The following is a 14,565-nucleotide window of genomic DNA, read 5'->3' on the forward strand; positions in this document are numbered from 1 at the left end:
GGGGGGGGGGGGGGGGGGGGGGGGGGGACGACGACCGGAGCTGGCCAGGAGCTGCTGGGAGGACAAGTGTGATGAGCTCCAAGAAGGGACCGTCAGATTCCACCCACGGGAGGTCAGCTCAGTGGAGGCAGCGAGGGAAGACGAGAAGCTCACGGTGGGGAGGGGGGGGAGCTGTTTCAGTGCAGTCACCGGTTCCTGGCGGTTTCCCGGGGCAACTGCAACAAAGGTCCCGAGGCTGGTGGCTGGCCTCACAGCGCTGGAGGCCAGAAGCCCACAAGCGAGCGGCAGGGCCTCGCCAGAGGCTCCAGGGCACAAGCCGGCCCAGGCTTCTCCCAGCTCCTGCGCCGCCCCCAGCATCCTTCAGCCGTGGCTGCATCCCTCCCAGCCCTGCTTCCGTGTTCACATGGCCTCAACCTCCCTCTCCACAGGTCTGCGGGTTTCCTAAGGATGTGATCGCATTCAGGGGCCACCAGACCGATAACCCAGTAATATTCATTCCACATAAGGTAACGTTTACGGATTCTGGGGATGAGAACATGGACACCTTTCAGGGGCCACCATTCGACCCATGACACTGGGAATGATCTGGAAGCAGAAGAGAATACGGATGCGGAAGGAGGGAGGGCTCACAGAGGAGTGGCCCTGGGACAGCTAGAGGGGAAGGACCCAGAGCTGACTTTCTTTCCTAGCTTTATTTCGAAACAACACGAAAAGTGAATTTTCTCATATGGGATTTGTAGCTCAATTTTTAAAAAGTTTTGTAAAAACACCCAGAATCCCCTGCCAACTCCTACAGTTCAGTCAGCTAAGGGAGGCTCAGTGGAGGCCACACTGCCACCCAAGGCACAGTCTTACTAAGGTATCTTCAATACCTACCTCACAGACCGGCCACGGGTGGGATGGACAAAAGGCCTCCAGGGAGCAAAGCGAACAGGGAGGCTGACAGGGTCAGGGTCCAGGGTCAGGACAGACAGACACGCCCCCTTCCCTTCGGTTAGCCGATCCAGCCAACCACTCCCAGGAAAACACCCTCTTTCAGCTCCACTGGGAAAACCAATGGCCTTGGCCTCCTGGAGACTCAACACCACTGGAAACGGAGTCCAGGAGCAGGGTCCAGGAGCAGGGTCGGGAAGGCCCCAGACAGAGGTGACTCACATAGTCACCCCACCCCCACCCCCACAACTCAGTGGGGGTTGTGGCCCGAAGGGGAACAGGATTCCATTAGGGAGGAGGAAATGCTCCTGCCAGAAATGGCCAGGGGGTGAAGAGTGGGGGGTGGGGAGAGCAGCTAAGGGCAGATACCACCCCCTCCATCCCCTGCTTACTCCCAGCTCTGCTGTGCTGCCCCCCATGACTGCACCAGTGCAAGGGGACCCTCTCCCGGGGCCAACCGCAGAACTGTGTGGACTTGAACTAGAAGCAGCGGCCTTTCTTCTGTGTGTGGACACCCTTCACCCTGAAGGCCCAGGACAGTGCCTGGTGTGAACAGACACTCCTCTTTTTCAAGTCCAGCCAAAGTTGTCATTTTTGTGCCCAGCACCACCTTGGGGTCCCTAAACACCTCAGCAACGGGGTGGCAGGTGGGGCCTGCAGTCTCTGCGGCCTTGGGCTCTGCTGATGACTGGCTGACCACCCAGGCCTCGCACTCAAGAGCCTTGGGGCACGGATGCTGTTGGAGCCCGAGACACCAGTGACCTGGGTGGAATCGAGGGCAAGTCCAAGGACTTGCCAATTCCCCAGTTAATGATACTGACACTGGAATCCCCCCACATACCCACCCCAGAGATCCTGACTCAGTAAGGCCCAGCAGGGCCCGGTAATCTGCATCTTAGCCTGCTCACAGGGGCCATACTCCCCAGAAGCAGGAGTGCTAACAGCTGAGGGATCTTCCCCCCAAGAGGGCTCGGGAGCCCTGAGAACCTGTACCCTCTCCAACCCACGAGGGTGAAGGTTGGTGCCAGAGACAGGTCAGACGCCAGAACCTTCCTGGGGCGGGGAGCTGGGACTGCGGGCACACACTTCTTCCAGACCTCTGAACTCTCGCGGACAGACGGAGGGGTCAGAGGGGATGAGCTCCGTGGCACCTCCCAATCCTCCCATCCTACACCTGCATCTCCCCTCTTGCCCTTGGCAAATGCAAAGGAGAAGTTAGGGGCCTGCGATTCACATGTCTTTCCCCCTAACACACCCACACCCATTTATTTTTCAAGACCCCGCCCAACACAAACCAGGACAAGAACTAACAGATTTCCACTTTTATGGAACTTCCTGCTCTGAGATTCTTCCAGTAACTCCTGGTGAGCTGGGTCTCTCCGGGCCTCTGAGTGGAGCAAAGCCAGGGGGCTTCTGTGAAATGGGCAACTCGGGCTGGGAGCTTGTGACCGCCTGCCTGCTGGATGCAGTCCGAAAGGCCATCAAGTCACCAACATGAAGACCAACAGCCAGGAAGGGGACCCCTAAGAGGCTATACACCATGCTGCCCCAAGCCTTGGAAATCTCGGGGCTTTGACACCTAATGGGATGCATGAGGTCTCCCGGTCCCATGCTAAGGGCAGCAGCAGGTGGAAAGGCCCGGACACAGATCAGGCCCACACCCCCGCCAAGCACGAGGTTCCTGTTCCCACCGGGAGCCAGGGCACAACCCACAACTACCAGGTTCAACATGTCTGCCTGCTCAAAAGGCTTCTAGGAGCATTCTCCCGGCCAAGTCCCCCAAACACATTTCCCTTACACCCACCAATTGACTGCAGATTCTGCTTCCAGAAACAGCAGTATGCTTTCTACCCGCATCCCAAACACGGATACCACACACAGCCCTGTAAGACAGCCTAATGGCACAGTGGGAATGCGGTGCCAACTCTGCATGAAAGTCCTGGCTCCGACACTCATTCCAGATGCATCATCCTGAGCGAGACTCTAATCTCCCAGAACCACCCCCCCCCCCTATCTATAAGGTACCAGGACCTACCCTCTGAGTTACAACAAGCATGACAGGATAAAAGGATAATATAAGCTGTCTCTCAGACTTGGCACACAGTTGGCACTCAATATATTCCTTCCCTTCCCTCCTGCTCCCGTGACTCAATTTCCCTTCCCAGAGCCAAACCCAAAGAGATCCAAAGCTCACCCAACTCAGAAATGCCAAAAGGGCCCAGGCAGTAAATAATATCAATCAGCCCTGAGGTCCCCTGACCGTCCGGGGCTTTCGGTGCTCAACTGTGAATTCCATCATCAGCGACAACTGGGGCCGCACTCCCACGGCTGGCTGGCTCCATCCCCCGAGACCTGCATTTTCTCACTGAAATTCTCCGGTTTTCTGAAATCCTGGTGGCACTTCCCCAGCGTGCTGGGACAGGGCGGTGGAGGGTAAACAAGGTTACACAACGGGCATGGGGCTCGAAGGCTGTGCGTATTGGCCAACGGGGCAGCACTCTTTTTAAAAAGTGTAAGTAGGGGATTTGGGTTACCGCTCAGCACTCAGGCACAGACGTCAACTGGTCCTCCCCACACCCCTGGGTCGGCCAGGCCCTCATTTTGTGGCAGGTACATTCTGAAGTAGGGTCTTGAGTAGTGTCCATTCCGACAATGCAAAGTCGCAGCGTCCTGAGCTGCCCTGGGACCTCCCCAGCCTCCCGGACCCTGAGTAGTGTCCATTCCGACAATGCAAAGTCGCAGCGTCCTGAGCTGCCCTGGGACCTCCCCAGCCTCCCGGACCCCCCCAGCCTCCCGGCATATCAACAAGAAAAGACTCAGGAACCATATGATCCTCTCAATCGATGCCGAAAAAGCATTTGACAAAATACAGCATCCTTTCCTGATTAAAACCCTTCAGAGTGTAGGAATAGAAGGTACATTTCTCAATCTCATAAAAGCCATCTATGAAAAGCCTACTGCAAATATTATTCTCAATGGGGAAAAGCTGGAAGCCTTTCCCTTAAGATCAGGAACTCGACAAGGATGCCCACTCTCGCCACTATTATTCAACATAGTACTAGAAGTCCTTGCAACAGCAATCAGACGACAAAAAGGGATCAAAGGTATTCAAATTGGCAAAGAAGAAGTCAAAATGTCTCTCTTTGCAGATGACATGATACTCTATATGGAAAACCCAAAAGAAGCCACTCCCAAACTATTAGAAGTTATAGAGCAATTCAGTAACGTGGCGGGATACAAAATCAATGCTCAGAAATCAGTTGCATTTCTATACACGAATAACGAGACCGAAGAAAGAGAAATTAGGGAATCCATCCCATTTACAATAGCACCAAAAACCATACGTTACCTTGGAATTAACTTAACCAGAGACGTAAAGGACCTATATTCTAGAAACTATAAATCACTCTTGAAAGACATTGAGGAAGACATAAAAAGATGGAAAGATATTCCATGCTCATGGATTGGAAGAATTAACATAGTTAAAATGTCCATGCTACCCAGAGCAATCTACACTTTCAATGCTATCCCGATCAAAATACCGAGGACATTTTTCAAAGAACTGGAACAAATAGTCCTTAAATTTGTATGGAAACAGAAAAGGCCCCGAATCTCCAAGGAACTGTTGAAAAGGAAAAACAAAGCTGGGGGCATCACAATGCCGGATTTCGAGCTGTACTACAAAGCTGTGATCACAAAGACAGCATGGTACTGGCACAAAAACAGACACATAGACCAATGGAACAGAATAGAGAGCCCAGAAATGGACCCTCGGCTCTTTGGGCAACTAATATTTGATAAAGCAGGAAAAAACATCCGGTGGGAAAAAGACAGTCTCTTCAATAAATGGTGCTGGGAAAATTGGACAGCTACATGCAAAAGAATGAAACTTGACCACTCTCTCACACCATACACAAAAATAAACTCCAAATGGATGAAAGACCTCGATGTGAGACAGGAATCCATCAAAATTCTAGAGGAGAACATAGGCAGCAACCTCTACGACATCGGCCAAAGCAACCTTTTTCATGACACATCCCCAAAGGCAAGAGAAACAAAAGATAAAATGAATTTATGGGACTTCATCAAGATTAAAAGTTTCTGCACAGCCAAGGAAACAGTCAGAAAAACTAAGAGGCAGCCCACGGAATGGGAGAATATATTTGCAAATGACACTACAGATAAAGGACTGGTATCCAAGATCTACAAAGAACTTCTCAAACTCAATACACGAGAAACAAATAAACAAATCAAAAAATGGGCAGAAGATATGAACAGACACTTTTCCAATGAAGACATACAAATGGCTAACAGACACATGAAAAAATGTTCAAAATCATTAGCCATCAAGGAAATTCAAATCAAAACCACACTGAGATACCACCTTACGCCAGTTAGAATGGCAAAAATAGACAAGGCAAGAAACAACAATTGTTGGAGAGGATGTGGAGAAAGGGGATCCCTCCTACATTGTTGGTGGGAATGCAAGTTGGTACAGCCACTCTGGAAAACAGTGTGGAGGTCCCTTAAAAAGTTAAAAATTGAGCTACCCTATGATCCAGCCATTGCACTACTGGGTATTTACCCCAAAGATACAGACGTAGTGAAGAGAAGGGCCATATGCACCCCAATGTTCATAGCAGCAATGTCCACAATAGCTAAATCGTGGAAGGAGCCGAGATGCCCTTCAACAGATGACTGGATTAAGAAGTTGTGGTCCATATATACAATGGAATATTACTCAGCTATCAGAAAGAACGAGTTCTCAACATTTGCTACAACATGGACAGCACTGGAGGAGATAATGCTAAGTGAATAAGTCAAGCAGAGAAAGACAATTATCATATGATTTCTCTCATCTATGGAACATAAGAACTAGGATGATCGGTAGGGGAAGAAAGGGATAAAGAAAGGGGGGGTAATCAGAAGGGGGAATGAAACATGAGAGACTATGGACTATGAGAAACAAACTGAGGACTTCAGAGGGGAGGGGGGTGGGGGAATGGGATAGACCGGTGATGGGTAGTAAGGAGGGCACGTATTGCATGGTGCACTGGGTGTTATACACAACTAATGAATCATCGAGCCTTACATTGGAAAGCGGGGATGTACTGGTGGCACGGCGGTTGGGCGTCTGCCTTTCCGCTCAGGGCGTGATCCCTGCGTTGTGGGATGGAGCCCCACATCAGGCTCCTCTGCTATGAGCCTGCTTCTTCCTCTCCCACTCCCCCTGCTTCTGTTCCTCAGGGGGCGCCTGGGTGGCACGGCGGTTGGGCGTCTGCCTTTCCCCCACTCCCCCTGCTTCTGTTCCCTCTCTCGCTGGCTCTGTCGAATAAATAAATAAAATCTTAAAAAAAAAAATAGGCAATGGAAAAGATGCTTGTAAAATAATGTTAAACAAGTCACCTCTGTAAGTCACTTCATGGAGGAGACTGCCAAAGGGAGGAGGAATTCTTTTGGGGGTGATGGAAATATTCTAAATGTGGTGATGGTTGCACAGCTCTGTGAATACACCAAAAAACCACTGAACTGTACATTTCAAGTGGGTGGATTGTATGGTATGTGAATATATCTCAATGTAGCCATAGGAACAACAACAAAACCCCTGAGCCTCCAACAGTCATGACCAGTACTAACTGCCTCTCTATACCGAGGGCAACACATTTTCCAAAAGTATTCACAGCAGATGTCCTGGAAGGGCGAGGTTATTATGAGGGATTGTTTTTCTCTGTTCTCCAGGCAGTTTTGTTACTTCTATAATGGGAAAACAAAAAACAAAACAAAAAAAAACCTTGATTTTATGTTAAAATATTACAGGACTCACAAATGCCATGCCCTGGCTATCTGAGATCCTATACCACGTTTCCCACCACCCCCATTCCCATAGCACTTGACATAAACTACTGTTACCACATAGATGGTAAACTGGAACCTTGGAGAGATCAAGGGGCTTACTTATCCAAGACTGTTTCCTTGGGGTGGCAGAAGGTGAAGGAGTCAGGGGAGGCTACTGGCACAGGTGACTTCGCAGAGTGGGCAAGACGTGGCATCGGGGAGGCATCCAGGTGGGGAGACGTGCTGGGCAGAGGTGGGCACAAGGGGCTCACTCAGGGACAGCCACGCTCAGGAGACTAGAGAAAGGAAAACGGCCTGGGCAGGGAAGGCTTCAGCGGCGAAGAAGGAGTGTTGGGTTGTTCTCTTGGAGGTCTGGGGCACCAGCCCCAGGAGGTCTCTGAGCAGAGTGATGATGGATCAGAGCATTATCTGGCAGCAGGAGCTGGAGAGCTGGCAAAGGGAGAGGAGGCAGCAGGACAGATGCCAGCTGGTTGCCGTGAGTGCTTCCCGAACACTCTGCAGCCTCCAGGCCCTGGGCTCAGCTCCAGCATTTTCTGTGCCTGGAATCCCCATTTCCCTTTTTTAGAGCCCAACCTCCTTCAGGAAACTTTCCCCAAATCACCCGAGCAGGAAGGGTGCCCCAGTGCAAGGCCAGCCCCGCCAGCATTGCAACCTGCTGAGTTCCATGTGACTGGTGTCCACCTCTGGACACCCACCAGCAGGGCCTCCCTCCTCTCTGTCCTCTCCCCACCAGCCCCCACCCGGCACAGTGCCCTTCACTCCATTAACCCCCAGTCTGGAACTCACGCTGGCATTTGAACTGAACTCACAGGGTCCTTGACGGTGACAGTAATGGCAGAGTCAATTGTTGTTGAGAAAACAGGAGAAAAGGTGGAGTCGGAAGGAGTCATGAGGTTTAGTTGCTAAAGCAAGTGAGATGAACAGAGCTCATTTCTCAGCAGCAGAGAACCCAGGTTCGATTCCCAACTCTGAGGTGGACCTTGGGCATGTTAATTCATCTTTCTAAGCCACAGTTTCTTATGCATAAGACGGGATAATAATACCTACCTCACAGGGATTGGGCTAAAAAGGGGGCAGGAGGAACCATCAGCCATGTGAGTACCTGTTGCAGCTAGACTCCTTGAAAACTACTGCAGTGATTGGGAGCATTTGGACAAATCAGGAGTAGAGTTCTAGATACCCAACTGGGTCTTTAATTGGTCAAAGTGGAAGGGTACATTTGTGAGCCAAATGACCCTCCGTGAACTTCCGGATGGCTGACACCATTCTCCTATCTCCCACTCCTGCTCCGTCTTGCCTGAGCTGCCAGAAAAGAATCCAAGTGGCATCCAGAGGGTCCCAGAGTAGGTGCAGTACTTAGAGATGTTGTCAAAGACCCAGACTCTGTCTTTTGGCTTTGCCATGTTTCATCTTAGGCTTATTGCCTCATGGTCACAAAAAGGCTGCCACTACTCCAAGCATCACTTGCTCCACACAACCACACTGAAAGCCTTAAGGGAGCTAACTTCCCTGTCATTTATCATGGGGCAAAGTCTTGGATCACACACTACTCTAGAACTCTCATGAGCACAGGAAAATGGAATTATCATGCCTGGCTCAGACCAAACATGGTTTAATCTGTGGGACAGAGGAAGAGGCCCACCTGCCCCAGATATATTGCCATCTAAATAATCCTGAGGTTCTGTAAACTAAACAGAAAGAAAGGACAATGCATTGTCTTCCACTGTCTCTGTGACTGTCTGAGGGAAATTTCAACTTAGAGCCTGAGGGTCCCAGGCCTCACTGGCTTGTACATAAAGATGGGGGCACATCAGGAGTAACAGCCTACACTTCATTGGTTCTTGCTTTTCCCTGACCTCAGTTACCCCATTCCAGCAAACATTTCTGGGAGTCTACAGAGGGTGTCTTCCTAGTTCTGGAATTTCCAACTGTTCAAGTTGGAACTGGCTCCATTTTTTCCTTAGGATGAGTCCTGTCCCCGGAGGCTCTTCAGCCTCTGGTCAGTGAACTTCTGTTGGATAGGTTTTTGTTTTATTTTTTTAAGATTTTGTTTATTTGAAAGAGCACGAGAGAGCACAAGCGGGGGAGTGGCAGCAACAACAGCTAAGAGCGGCAACTACACACCCTGCGGAAGGGAGAGAATTTGATTTTCAGAGTTGTCATGTTACAGAATTTAAAGTGTCCACTTTTCAACAAAAAATTATGAGATATACCTAGAAACAGGAAAACATGGTCTATATAAAGGAATCACAGTCAATAGAAACTGTCTCTGAGGAAGCCTGGATGTTGGATTTACTAAACAATGATTTTAAATCAGCTATCATGAAAGTGTTCTCATGAAAGAATTAACGAGAATCATGTCTCTAAAGAGTTAAAGGAAAGTATAAGAATGATGTTTCACCAAACAATCTAAATAAAGAGATAGAAATTATGAAAAAAAAAAACAGAGAAATTCTGGAGTTGAAAAGTGCGATAGTGGAAATAAAGAATAGAGGGGCTCTACAGCAGATGTGCATTGATGGAAGTAAGAGTCAGCAAACTGAAGGAAGGTCAATTGCAATCATCCAGTTGCAAGAACAGGAAAATAAAAGACTGAAGAAAAACGAACAGTCTCAGAGACCTGTGGGACACCATCAAGTGTACTGACATATGCAAAATAAGAGTTCCAGAAAGAGAGGAGAGAGAAGAATAGAAAGAAAATTAAAAGGAATAATGGTGGAAAACTCCCCAAATTTGATGAAAAAAATAAAACGAGAACTACACATTTAAATACATTAGAGCCAAACTGTCAAATCCAAAGTCAAAGATAGAACTGTAGTGGCTATACTAATATAGGGCAAGTAGACTTAAAGATAAGAATATCTTGGGGCGCCTGGGTGGCACATCGGTTAAAGCGTCTGCCTTCGGCTCAGGGCGTGATCCCGGCGTTATGGGATCGGGCTCCACATCAGGCTCCTCCGCTATGAGCCTGTTTCTTCCTCTCCCACTCCCCCTGCTTGTGTTCCCTCTCTCGCTGGCTGTCTCTATCTCTGTCAAATAAATAAAATCTTAAAAAAAAAAAAAGATAAGAATATCTTGTAATAGTTAATCTATTATAAATACATATGCATCTAATAATGGAACTCTAGAATACATAAAGCACAAATTGTCAGAACTGAATGGAGAAATAGACAGATCAACGATCATAGTTGGAGACTTCAATATTCCATTTTCCATAATGGACAGAACAACGGGACAACTAGACAGAAGATCATCATGGAAATAGAAGATTTGAACACTCTAAACCAGTCACACCTAACGGACATCTGCAGAACACTCTATTCAACAACAGCAGAATGCATATTTTTCTCAAGCATATGTGAGACATTCTCCAAAATAGATAATATGGTATTCCATAAAACAAACTTCAGTGAACTTAAAATTATTGAAATCATACAAATTATGTTCTACAACTAAAACAGAACAAAAGTAGAATGATATTTGGGAAATTTGCAGATAATTTGACAATTAAATGACACACTCACAAATATCAAATGATCAAAGAAGAAAGCCTAAAAGAAATAAGAAAATACTTTGACATGTTTTGAAAAGACAAAGAAGAGATCATAAAATAAATTAGAAAACTGACATGTTTTGAGAAAACAAAAACACAACATACCAAAAATATATAGGATACAGCAAAAGCAGTGCTCAGAAGGAAATGTATAGGTGTAAATGCCTATGTTAAAAAAGAAGAAAGAGCTCAAATGAGTAACCAGACCTTCTACCTGAACAAACTAGAAAAAGAAGAGCAAACGAAACCTGATGTAGGCAGAAGGAAGGAAAGAATAGACTAGAGCGGAAAATAAATGAAATAAAGAATAGAAAAACAATAAAGAAACTTAGCAAAGCCAAAATTTGTTTTTTGGAAAAGATCAATAAAATTGACAAAACTTGAGCTGCACTAATCAAAAGGGGGGTGTGGACAGACAAATTTACTAATGTTAGGAATGAAAAAGAGACATTACTACCAACTATACCAAAATAAAGAGGAGTATACAGTAATGCTGTGAACAACTGTAGACCAATAAATAACGTACACAAATTAGACAAATCCCTAGAAAAATGCAAACACCAAAACTGACTCAAGAAGAAATTAAAAACATGAATAAATTTATAACAAGAGACTGAATTAGTAATAAAAGACAAAAAACTTTCCACAAAGAAAAGTCCAGGCACAGATGGCTTCACAGGCAAATGTTACAAAACATTTAAAGAAGAATGATACAAATCCTGACAAATTTTTATAAAGGAGTTTCACAAAAAGGGGTGGGAACACATCTCATTTCATTCTATGTGTCCAATATTATCCTGATACAACCCCAGAGAAAGGCATAACAAGAAAAGAAAACTACAGACCAATAGTCCTTATGAATATAGATACAAGAATTCTAAAGCCACAACTGAATCTAGCAACATAGCAAGGATTATATACCATGAACAAGCAGGATTTATCCAAGGAATGCAAGGTTGGTTTAACATATGAAATCAATCTGTGTAATACACCTTATTAATAAAATAAAGGACAAAAATCACATGATCATATCGATACAGAAAAAGCATTTAATAAAAATCTAACACCTTTCATGATAAAAATCAATCAACAAATAAAAAAATAAAGATAGAAGGAAGCTTCTTCAATCTACTAAAAGCCATCTAGGGGCACCCAGGTGGCTCAGTCGGTTGAGCGGTGGACTCTTGGTATCAGCTCAGGTGGTGATCTCAGGGTTGTGAGACTGAGCCCTGTGTTGGGCTCTGCACTCAGTAGGGAGTTTGCTTGAGATTTTTCTCTCTCCCTCTCCCTTGCCCCCCAAACCCCGCTCATGCTCCCACACCCCCTCTCTCAATAAACAAACAAACAAACAAATAAAATAATAAAAGCCATCTATGGAAAACTCATAGCCAATAGCATATTTAATGGTAAAAGACTGAAAGATTTCCCTCTAAGATCAGGAGTAAGTGCTGGATGTTCGTTCCTGCCACTTCTATTCAGCATTTTACTGGTGGTTCTAGCCAGCACAGTGAAGGAAAAAGAAAAATAAAAAAAAGGAATTGGGGGGGGGTGCACCTGGCTGGCTCAGTCAGTAGATCATGTGACTCTCGATCTCGGGTAGTTGGGTGTAGAGCTTACTTAAAAAAAAAAAAAAAAAAGGAATAGGAGGCACCCAGATTGGAAAGGAAGAAGTAAAATTATCTCAAATCACAAATGCCATTATCTTGAATATAGAAAACTCTAAGGGATCCACACACACACAAAACCGCACAACTATTAGAACTAATAAATGAGGTTAGCAACATTGTAGTATACAAGATTGACATCTTGTTCAAAATATAAAATCAACTGTATTCTTATTCAATAGCAATGAACAATCCCAAAAATGAAATTAAGAACACAATTCCACTGGGGTGCCTGGGTGGCTCAGTCAGTTAAGTGTCTGACTCTTGGTTTCAGCTCAGGTCACAATCTCATGGGTTGTGGGATCAAGCCCTGCATCAGGCTCCTAGCTCAATGGGGAGTCCGCTTGAAAGATTCTCTCCCTCTGTCCCCCAACCTTCCACTCCTGCTCTCTCTAAAAATAAATAAATCTTTTAAAAAAGAACACAATTCCATTTACAATAGCATCAAAGAGAATAAAGTTCTTAGGAATAAATGTAACTAAAGAAGTATAAGACTTGTACAATGAAAACTATAAAACATCACTGAAAGAAATTAAATAACACCTAAATAAATGGGAAGACATCCCATGTTCATGGATTGGAAGACTTAAAATCTAGTTAAGATGGCAATACTACTCAAGTTGATCTGTATGTTCAATACAATCTCTGTCAAAATACTTGCTGATTTCCTTGCAAAAATTGACAGGTTAATCCTAAGATTTATATGGAAATGCAAGGGACCCGGAATAGCCAAAACAATGTTGAAAAAAAAAAAGCAAAGTTAGAGAACTGACACTTTCTGATTTCAACACTTACTGCAAATCCACAGTAATCAAGACCATGTGGTACTGGCATGAAGGCAGACATACAGATTGCTGGAGTAGAACTGAGAGTCCAGAAATGAACCCTTACTTTTATGGTCAGGTGATATTCAGCAAAGGTACAATGGCAATTCAATGGGGGAAAGAAAGGCCTTTTCTTTTTTTTTTCTTTTTTTTTTAAAGATTTTATTTTTATTTATTTATTTGGCAGAGAGACAGCCAGTGAGAGAGGGAACACAAGCAGGGGGAGTGGGAGAGGAAGAAGCAGGCTCCTAGCGGAGGAGCCTGATGTGGGGCTCGATCCCAGAACACTGGGATCACGCCCTGAGCCGAAGGCAGACGCTTAACAACTGCGCCATCCAGGCGCCCCTCTTTTTTCTTTTTTTTCAGAAAGATCTTATTTATTTATTTATTTATTTATTTATTTATTTATTTATTTATTTGACAGAGAGAGAGAGAGGCGGCAAGAGAGGGAACACAAGCAGGGGGAGTGGGAGAGGGAGAAGCAAGCCTCCCATTGAGCAGGGAGCCTGATGGCAGGTCGATCCCAGGATCCTGGGATCACAACCCGAGCCCAAGGCAGATGCTTAACAACTGAGCCACCCAGGCGCCCCAAGAAAGGCCTTTTTGACAAACGGTACTGGGACAACTGGATAGCCACATGCAAAATAATGAAGTTGGGCCCTTACTTCACACCCTACACAAAAATTAACTGCGAATGGGTCAAAAGGCTAAACATAAGAGTAAAACCTATAAAATTCTTAGAAGTAAACACAGATGTACATCTTGTGACCCTGGATTAGACAACAATTTCTTAGATATGACACCAAAAGCCCCAGGAACCAAATAAAAACCAGATAAACAGGACTTATCAAAATTTAAAACTTTTGTACATCAAAGGGCATTATGAACACTTTGAAGAGACAGTCCACAAATTGGGAGAAAATATTTGCAAATCATAGATCTGATAAGAGTCTAGGATCTAGAATACATAGGGGACTTTTACGACTCAATGACAGAAAGACAAATAATTCAATTTTTTAAACGGGCAAAGAATTTGCATGGACATTTCTCCAAAGGAGATACACAAAAACAAGTCCCATAGCTTATAACTTGTTGCTACGCAGAGAGGCGAAGTGGCTGAGGCTGAGTGACTGGACGCCTTGCCCAGAGCCACCAAACACCACTGGCAAGTGGCAGAGCTGTCTCTTAAACCAGGTCTGTCTGCATTCCAGCTGCCCTCCTGGCAATGCCCACGTCTGCCCCACGCAGAGGCAGATCTCCCTGAAGATCCTTAGTAAGGAAAAGGCCGCTTAAGTTTTTCTTAGACATGTGGTTCCTCTCCAAGATCAGCAGACTTTAAGGATATCAGATCTCCGGTTACACAGAAAGGGTGCTGGGGAGGACCTGTGGACTAGGACGAAGAGTCGCCCCCGGGGGTGACTTCCGGCTCAGGCCCTTAGGAAAGGTAGGTGGTTGAAGCACTAGGCTCCAGGGTGAAAATGCCTGGTGAGATACCATGGAAATTGAATCTGGACACCCGACTTCCCTCCTCTTTTCTCTCCTGCCAGTGTGGCCCCAAGACTGTGCAGAATTCTTCTCATTCTGCTCAGGGTCCAGCCCAGCGTGTAGGATGGAGGACCAGGAATGAGGCTGACAGTCACCATCCTGGCCCCGGGCAGGCCGACCGCGTCTCTCTCCTGTCATCTGTGAGCCTCCTGCCTCTTCAATCTCTTTTCTGGGAATCTTGTTCTATTTT

The sequence above is a fragment of the Ursus maritimus genome, unplaced genomic scaffold (assembly GCF_017311325.1).
Source record: "Ursus maritimus isolate PB19 unplaced genomic scaffold, ASM1731132v1 scaffold_14, whole genome shotgun sequence".
Classification (NCBI taxonomy): Eukaryota; Metazoa; Chordata; class Mammalia; order Carnivora; family Ursidae; genus Ursus; species Ursus maritimus.